The sequence below is a fragment of the Tiliqua scincoides genome, chromosome 4 (assembly GCF_035046505.1).
Source record: "Tiliqua scincoides isolate rTilSci1 chromosome 4, rTilSci1.hap2, whole genome shotgun sequence".
NCBI lineage: Eukaryota > Metazoa > Chordata > Lepidosauria > Squamata > Scincidae > Tiliqua > Tiliqua scincoides.
Genome location: NC_089824.1, coordinates 2,387,355 through 2,397,161, shown reverse-complemented (window position 1 = coordinate 2,397,161; position 9,807 = coordinate 2,387,355). Strand labels below are relative to the sequence as shown.

The 9,807-nt window shown below is 47.9% G+C and overlaps 1 pseudogene; it reads right to left on the bottom strand.

Annotated features, from left to right (window-relative positions):
* Positions 1 to 910: 910 nt before the first annotated feature.
* LOC136649898 (5S ribosomal RNA) lies at positions 911 to 1,027 on the bottom strand (annotated as a pseudogene).
* Between the last annotated feature and the right edge of the window lie 8,780 nt (positions 1,028 to 9,807).

The following is a 9,807-nucleotide window of genomic DNA, read 5'->3' as shown; positions in this document are numbered from 1 at the left end:
TCAAGAACCAGGCTTAGTCTGTGGGCAGATGTATTGGGAAGGAAAGATAAACGGTGCCCTGAGCTATTTATTAATTGAGGGGTTTGAGCACTGTGAACGATGTGGTTGGTAAGTAAGTGCCTCTTTCACAGGCTAAAATCAGTGGGAGCCCCATCACTGGGGCTGGAGCTCACTGTGGTTTTGTGGCTGGATGACTCTGGTTTCCCCTGGACTTCTGCAGGCTAATGGAGGAGCTTTCTTGACTGGGCTTGCGGTCCATAATTGCATGTGGTTTGAAGACAAACTAATAGCTGAGGGAAGCCACACACATGGGAAACGGAGCTATCCAAATCCAAGATGCCTTTGGCATTTGGGAGAAGATGCTGGTTTGCTACTAGATGCTCTCTGCACACCAGTTAAGCTGAAGGACCAAGAAGAATGGCCCAATCCTGTTGGGCTGCTGCATCACCGTCACATGCATTCTGGTGGTGCAGCGTGCTTTACAGTTGTTGCCAAACAAAATGTGCCATTGAGGGCCACCAGGTGGGTGCCGCTGCAAGCAGCAAGCAACCACACCAACATGATAGTGGACACCATGGGAGCCCCAGCACCCATGGGAGCCCCAGGGTGGAGGCTTGCTTCTGCCCAGAATAACCAGAGATTCTAAATTTAATCCCAGAAACCCCATCTTACGATATGATTCAAAGTCACAAAGGAAGGGGGCTTTGTGTTTTTGAGATGACAGTGACATTTCTCCAGATTGTGAATTCTGTATTTCTGCAACTGAGTGTGGAGATTGTAGAATTATGCAACTCTGGGATTATGCAGCCCTGCCACCAAACTTACTGTCACCAGCACAGCCTCTGGGATCCACTGGTACATGTGCCAAATGGTTGGTTGGCAACCTTCAGTCTCGAAAGACTATGGTATAAGCCTACAGCACCTGGTATTCCCAGGCGGTCTCCCATCCAAGTACTAACCAGGCCTGACCCTGCTTAGCTTCCGAGATCAGACAAGATTGGGCATGTGCAGGGTAACAGTTGCTGTCACACATGTCACACACATGAGCCAGACCTCTGGCCATTTGCTCCCATGGCCTAGAAGCACACAACAGCATTCCAGTTTTCATCCTCCGAAAGGGCCTTTGCACTACCAAAGGCCATGGGCTGGGCCAGGAATTAGATCAGCCAGGAAGATGAGTCTTAAACCCCAGTTTCTCCATTAAGGATAAGACTCTTCAGCATCAAGGCTAAGTATATTTCAGATTAATTTTAAAATACAGTAGAACCTCTTTAAGTTGACCACCCAAGGACTGGAGGAATTGGTCAACATAGGGAGGTGGTCAACATATGGAAAAATATGTAATACTGTACTTATAATATTTTTAGAGTCTTTATTACAGATATCATACCTAAATATATACAGTGAAGATATAGAAAAAATGCATTCAGAATTACATGCATACATATACTGTATGTGAATTATTATTCTTTTTTTAAGAAAGAATCAATCCTGGTTTGCTTCTTCTTTGTTGTGTAAAGATAAGAAGATAATGCACTATCAATGCTGGCTATCCCATTCAACTTGCCTGGGCATTTATTCACGGCATATGACTTCAACTGTTTTATCAGATGCCCAACCTCCCCTTCCTTTGGAATCTCTGTGTCCATGTCGTCCCCACTTTCTTCTTCCCCGGGTGTGTCGTTCACTTCTCTGCTGGGCTGTACTTCAGACAATATTGCTTGGAATATTGTTTCCGGATCAGGTTCGTTGAAGGTTCCGCTCTTACACTTGTCACCTTTCATGACGAGCTTCTATCAGGCATTGCTCTGAAAAAGAGTCTGCCCTCATCAGCACTAAAAATGTCATCATCTTTGAAGCCTCTTGCAAAGTCTGGGAGCTTAGTAATGAATTCTTCAACAACTTCTGCCGGAACTTCATTTGACTCATCACACAAGACTTTCCGGGAGATCTTGTGCCGCAGTTTAAATTTTTCAAGCCAACCACTTGATGCTTGGAAATCTTCCACCCCGAATTCCTGCACAAACTTCTTAGCAATTTCTTGGATCATTGGCCCTGAGATTCTGGCGTTCACTGCCCTCATTTGTTTGAACCAGCATAAAGTAGCTTCATTTACTTCATCAAGCAAAGTTTTCTTTCTTCTCCGCTGTAGGCCTCTGTTTTCCTTGCTGTATCTCTCAAAAGTACTCATCTTTACGTTTTTTGATGTTGCTAACTGTGGTCTTGCTTCCTTGTTAGCATTCAGTGGGCAACTTAGGAAGGGTAAATTAATACTCTGCGCAGTGGTCGAAGTGGTGAAGATACAACTTACGGAGGTGGTCAATATAGAGAGGTTGGTCTTCCATAGTTTATATGCAGTGACTGTCTATACTGTGAAAATTAGGTCAACCTAAGGAGGTAGTCAATATAGAGAGGTGGTCAACTTTGGAGGTTCTACTGTACTGTAATTCTTGTTCTGTTGGCTTTTGTATTTTACATTGCTTTGTAATAAATGATTTAAAATGAACATGAATCTACAATCTAAAACTTTCCTTCTCAAGGTGGGTGAGTTGGCAGGGCTCAGGGCTGCATCCTCTGGAACCTCCACAACAAACAGAGCCTCCCACCAAACCGAGCCAACAAGCGTTCCCTTAAAATAGCACCAGGATTTAGCTGAACAAGAAAAGTCAGGGGTGGTGGCCAGCTGTGATTTCGAGCCAAGCACTTTGCTTCCCTCGTCAGAAAGGGTTAACATCATGGCTCCTGTCCAAATGTAATTGATCCAAGCGGATTTTCATTCCAAGTGCTGTTCAGGTTTCTTGCATCAGAGATGGGAGAAGACAAGAGGCAATCAATTCCAACAGGAGTGGTCCACCACGGCCCCTCCTTGCAGCATGCACGTTTCTCTACCTGCTTGTGGTCTGTTTTCAGGGGCCGGTATTTGTGCCGTTGGCTCGGGCTATCAGCCCCATCCAGACAGTGTGACTTTTTCTCCAAGGGTCAGCATTTTCTCCCCAAGTCAAAGTGTATTAAATAGCTGTGAGGGATCTGCCACCTTCATCTTTCTTTAAAGTGGTGCATTCCAACCAAACAGGATTTGTTCCACTGCAATTTGCCAGGACTGGACAAGGCCTTTCCAAGAACCAGCCGAGGCACACGTTCCCGGGGCCTGGAGCCAGACAGGCAATTACCTTTGTGGGCTGAGATGAAGGGGAGCACTCACTCGACTCTGTCCTATTGCTGCCACACAAGGCAGGAGGGCTGGCAGGCTGAGGAAGGCAAAATTTAGATATAAAAGGAGGACTCTCCTCAAATGCCACAAGCCCGGGCTCTGATCCAGAGTCAACTGGCCTGTCTTACAGAGCTCTTTCCTCCTCCTGGCTAGCAGGCCAATCTAACCAAGCTGGCATAGTAGCTCCCTCACACATGAAAGCAGTACAGGCTGGGCAGGTCACACTCTGTGCCAAGTGCTGTGTAGAGGTGGCATCCGAGGACATTTTTGGTGCAACATTGGTTCTTGATGTAATGAGAAGGCAAACAAAGGCAGTGGGCTCAAATTGTTTGCTCTCATCTGACACAGATTTGTTTCCGCAGGATTCGGAATCCAAGGGATGGACAGATGGACAATGGGACAGAGAGTATTGTGGTAGCAGGAAGGAAGGTAGAAACATTCTGTCATTTTGGAACTGCTCCTAATTCACTCTCTGAAGGGCTTTGCGATGCTCCCTGTTGGTGTTTTACCTGACGAGTAGCCATGCAGGGAGTCCATGGAGTTCGGAGGGACTCAAAGGCTCCCTAATCTAAATCCATGGCAGGATAGCCCAGGAAATTGTCTTCTGCTGAGCCAGGCCATCGGCCACCTCGACATTATTGGCAGTGAGTGGCAGCAGAGCCTCTCTGGGGTCTTAGACAGGGCTTTCCTCAGCCCTTCCTAGAGATGCTGACAGGGACTTGACCTTCTGCAGGCACAGTTGAATCCCTTCACCATGTCACGGACCCAATAAAGTACATTATCACCTGCCCTCTTGTACTTCTGGGGAGCAGTCTAAAAACTCTGAGGACCTGCTCCTGCAGCAGCCTTTATCCTTCCTTAGAAATGCCATTTCTCACAGCCGTGTGTTCCTCTGGATTCAGGTCCTTCTCCATGTCTGAAGTAGCCAGGCCTCCTACCACGATTTGCATGTGCCTACCAATTGGGCAGCCAAACCTGAGTGTCTAGGGCAGGGGTGTCCAAAGTTTTTGGCAGGAGGGCCACATCAGCTCTCTGACACCATGTTGGGGGCCAGGGGAAAAAAGAATTAATTTACATTTAAAATTTGAATAAATTTACATATGTTTACATAAGTGAATATATTAAAGATGAACTTATATGAATGAATGAAGGTCTTGCAATAGCTCAAGGCCTGTACAAGGCCTTGCACAAAGCAAGGCTGGCCTTTTCTTTGCTACCGCTACTGCATCACAGACATGAAACAGCAAGCAGTGGAGGGAGCCCTCATCCACAGCTCACGCGAGAGGTCAAACTGTCACCCTCACTCTGAGAGCAGTTGCGTTGGGCCAGTGCGGGCTCCAACAAATCTCCGGAGGGCCAGAGGCTCATTGGAGACTGGGGGCTCCCTGAGGGTCGCATTGAGTGGCCTTGAGGGCCACAAGTGGCCCCAGGGCCGGGGTTTGGGCACCCCTGGTCTAGGGAAAAGGATGGGATGAAGTGGCCATATGTGTTCCATTCCTCCAATCCAAATAAGGCATCATCAGTCGAGGTTACTGAAGTTCAAGTGCAGGGATGCTCCTGTGGGTTTCTTCCTGGTTTACCTGAAATTTCATGTTGGCTTGGGGAAGGCAGACCCACTCACTCTCCAGTAAATGCAGGAACTGGGATTTCTGGGACAGTGTGAGCAGCAGGAAATAGGAAGGGTATTTCCAGCTAGATGCAATGAAGAATGAATGTTGTCATGTGTGCTCTTGTTCACTCTAAGCCAGTTTGCAAATGTCACTGCTTTTGCTGTGCATTGGGTGTTTCCGCTACCTTGCTCCACGAGCTGGGGGTTATGAGTTATGGTATCCATCTGATACCCCTGGGGGCTGGGGATAAGAATAGGCCCTCAGTTTGGCAGTACTTGTCGTAAGAGGCGACTAAACAGCCACCGGGTAGATGGGACTTGTCAGCCTGGGAAGGCAGCTCATCTGAGAGAAGGAAAACTCTGATCCCAAACCTCCACTGCCTTGTGGCTACATCCAGTTATGGAAAAGGCTTCAGGAGTCAACCTCGAGGCAAAATCCGGAGCCGGAGTCCCTGAGGCAGTTCATGGCTGAACACAGTCACGTTCTGGCAACTCCTGCGACGCCGCTGGAACCAACCGTATTGGCCTCTGCCTTTCCACTGGACCATTTCAGCGACGTGGAGAGGGGGGATTTGCTGCATGGGTAACAGCCTATCCTCCATACCTACTTTACCCAGGCTTCGCGCACTGGAGAGGACACTCTGTTCCAGAACCACCATTCAGAGCATGACACCATAGTCTTCCGAGACTGAAGGATGCCAACAACATATCCATCTGATCATGCTTTCCCCCTTGCATCTGTCCAGCCGGGCTCAGGCATTTTTCATCAGCCTGCATATACTTTTTCTACCACCTCTTCCCTTCCAATTTTGTTTAATTCTTTTACTTTTGGATTTTTAATAAACTAGTCATCATTTGACTGTATGCCTAGTCCTTGATCATGGGTAGTGCAGTGGATTGTCATGTCTCATGGCTCACATGCATTTGCATGGACAAATGGATATGCAAACACATATTTCACAGCACTGGCAGAGCTACAGGGCGTGCAAAGCACTAAGTTTTACAAGAAGCCTGCGGTGTTGCCTCTGTTTTGGTCTTGCAGCCTGAAATGGCTCTGAAGGGTAGGGTGAGAGGCCACTTACACACTGCAGTGATGCTTCCTGCAAAACTTCGTGCTTTGCACCCCCTCTCGCTGCGCCATTGTTTCACAGCACTTAGGAAAAATGTATAAACCTTCTCAGGGCATGGGGAGGGGAACTGCGTGGCTTGTTTCCAGTGATGTCATGGACACCATAAACAGCTGCTCACACACTCCCTGATACCACAATGCTGGCTGTGTTGCTGGAAGGTAGTTTTGGCTTTGCTCAACAACGAGTATGTAAGAACTTCCAAAGTTAGTTAGACCAGAGACATACTAGCTGTATGTACTAAACATAATATTCAATTTAGTTAAATCCTGCTTTCTACACTACCCCCAAAGTGGCAAACACATCAGAGAACATTAATTTAACTATAAAATCTGACCTAGGAAAAAAAATGCAACACTAAAAATGAGGGAGGCCAGCGTACGGATGTGTAGTCTCCCTCCCACCTTCATCACACATTATGGATTGGGGCTGCAAAGCAGCTGCAAACCCATTGGGGCTGCTGTGGATGTGGGGCAGGTAATTAGGTAATTAGTGGTAAAAACACCATCAAATACTTGGCCTTATTTATTTATTTATTTATTTGTTTGTTTGTTTGTTTGTTTATTTATTATCTTTCTCCCCAAAGGGCACCCAAGGAGGCTGACAATCAGTTAACAATTTTAAATTAAAATGGTTAACAATCAGTTAAAATACAACATAAAATACAGATAAAAACATTATAAAAACAATTAAAAACAAACAATATAAAATACGTACATAGCAGTCAGCACTAAAAACAGTAAACACATTGATTAGTAAAGGCAGTCATTAAAAGGTCTCAAAGGCTTTCCTAAATAAAAAAAAGTCTTCAGGCCCCACCAGAAGGTTAATAGCAAGGAGGCTGTCCTCAGTTCAAAGGGGAGAGAATTTCATAATGCAGGTGCCACTACCGAAAAGGCCCTGTTTCTGGCCACCATCCCCCTCACCTCTCTTCTGTTGGCAACCTTCAGTCTCGAAAGACTATGGTATCGCGCTCTGAATGGTGGTTCTGGAACAGCGTCTAGTGTGGCTGAAAAGGCCGATTCGGGAGTGACAATCCCTTCCACACCGGGAGCAAGTGCAGTCTGTCCCTGGTCTGTCTCCCTGGCTATGGGCCTTCCTTCTTTGCCTCTTTGCCTCAGACTGCTGGCCAAGTGTCTCTTCAAACTGGGAAAGGCCATGCTGCACAGCCTGCCTCCAAGCGGGCTGCTCAGAGGCCACGGTTTCCCACCTGTTGAGGTCCACTCCTAAGGCCTTCAGATCCCTCTTGCCGATGTCCTTGTATTGCAGCTGTGGTCTACCTGTAGGGCGCTTTCCTTGCACGAGTTCTCCATAGAGGAGATCCTTTGGGATCCGGCCATCATCCATTCTCACAACATGACCGAGCCAACGCAGGCGTCTCTGTTTCAGCAGTGCATACATGCTAGGGATTCCATCTTGTTCCGGGACTGTGTTGTTTGGAACTTTGTCCTGCCAGGTGATGCCGAGGATGCATCGGAGGCAGCGCATGTGGAAAGCGTTCAGTTTCCTCTCCTGTTGTGATTGAAGAGTCCATGACTCGCTACAGTACAGAAGTGTACTCAGGACGCAAGCTCTGTAGACCTGGATCTTGGTATGTTCCGTCAGCTTCTTGTTGGACCAGACTCTCTTTGTGAGTCTGGAAAACGTGGTAGCTGCTTTACTGATGCATTTGTTTAGCTCAGTATCGAGAGAAAGAGTGTCGGAGATCGTTGAGCCAAGGTACACAAAGTCATGGACAACCTCCAGTTCATGCGCAGAGATTGTAATGCAGGGAGGTGAGTCCACATCCTGAACCATAACCTGTGTTTTCTTCAGGCTGATTGTAATGGCAGCACAATCAACAGGACCCCCTCTGATAACCTCAGAGACTATATGGAAGAAGGTGGTCTCTCAAATATGCTGGCCCCAAGCCGTTTAGGGCTTTAAAGGTCAAAACCAGCACCTTGAATTCAGCCTTGAATTATAGGTGCAAAGTGCTTTACACAGTCATCAGGATTATAATCTCCATATTGCAGCTGAGGTTGAACTACTTGCCCAAGGTTGCCTCATAAATTCATGGCAGAGATGTGGCTCAAACAAGCGCACTCCTGATTTTTAGGTTGGTCCCTCGGCCACTTTGCTGCAACATATGCTAAAAGCCTGTGGGCATGAGAAAGCTTTGAAAACCCATCAAAAGCAGGAAGAAAGGAGCCTCTCAGATCTCCCCAGAGAAGGAATTCCATAGAGGTGCCACCGATGAGAAAACCCTGTTCCTGGAAGCCGCCCATCAGATTTCTCATCAAGGTGGGCAGGAGAACAGGCTTCCCCAACCCATCCTAGGGCTTGGGCCACTTTCCATGAGCAAATGTGGGCCAGCCTGTTGAGGGCTTCAAAGGAGGCTGACACCAATACTTTAAATTGCACCTAGAAATGGAGAGGTAACCAGTGGATTTGCTAAAAGACTGATGTGATGTGCTCTGAACCTGCACTCATTTCCTCCCCACTCTCTGACAGCAGCATTTTGCACCAGTCGTAGTTTCTTCACCGTCTTCATTCCTGTTCCTCCCGCTGCAGGTTCTCTGATGGCCTCTTCAGCCTCCCTCCCTCCCTTCTTCCTTTTCTGTTGCTCGCTTGTTTAGGTCTGTGCATCCTCACTTCCCAATCCCCCCCCCATCCTTAGCGAAGGAGGTCAGAGGGCTGGAGAGAATGCCTGGCGTGTCAATCTGGCCTGCTCGCTATCTGCTTTTGCCAGTCCAGTTCTGCTGGCTCCCCTTAAATGACCACAAGGCTTCTGTCACTTGAACTGCCCGTATCAAACCCCTTTCCTCATCAAATCCCTAATCAGCTGGAACAGTGCTGTAAGCCGTGCAAAATTGACTTCTCTCGGCTCCTCAAGCTGACCGCTGCCCTTCAACACACTGGCCCCTCTCTCTGGCTCGGAGGGCAACAGCTTCTCTAATTATTGGGGGGGGGGGTTTGCTTGCTTTTCAAATCCTCTCTGGCACCTGTTCAGGACACAGGTGTTGGGAAGGGAAGATTAGAGGAAGCCAAGACTGAATTGCAGTGCAACCTGGGAAATGAGATGGGGTTCAAATGAGAGAAGAAAGAGCCTGGCACACTTGTGAGTATGAAAATCCTCCTTGTTCTCTTAAGGAAGAGATGCATACATGAGACAGGTGGTCCTTCTCTTGTTCTGCCACCTGAAATCTTGCAGGATGAGAGTCAAGACTTCATCTTTACCAAAGGCACCATTCATTTCTAGGACTAATGGTCACAAGATGTGATGATGATCTCTAGCTTAGATGGTTTGAAAGGGGGCTAGACACCTTTGAGGAGAGAGGCAGGCCACTCTATGGCAGTAAATGGAACCTCTCAGCTCAGAGGCTCCTGCAAGTGGGGGATAAGTAGCATGGGGTGCCTTTGTGCCACTGGTGGGTTTCTCAGAAGCATCTGGCTGGCCACTGTGTAAAGAGGAGAGAGGGCCAGATGGACCCACCTTGGCCTCACCCAGAAGGGCTCTTCTTATGTTCCTGTGACACTGTGGCTTGATCCTGGCCCTGCGGAGTGTGAGGCTAGAATCTATGCTAGCTGGGCTGCTTGTCCTCTGGTCTTTTAGCCTGTTCAGGCACAGAAGTGATATGCTGTAATTGGACAGTAGCATAGCCTCTGAATTTCCCCAGGCCTGGCACAAATCCTTGGTGCCAGGCTGCCTGCCCTTGCCCGCTTAACAGAGTAGAACCCTCTGTCTCCTGCTGCAGTGCAGACATCAACTTCTTCAGGTTCCCATCAGTGGTCTGGGGTCCCTCTGGGCTATATTCTGGCCTGGCTGCACACGGCCCTGGCCCAGCCAACCAATCAAGTGGCTTGGGAGTGATTGGTGT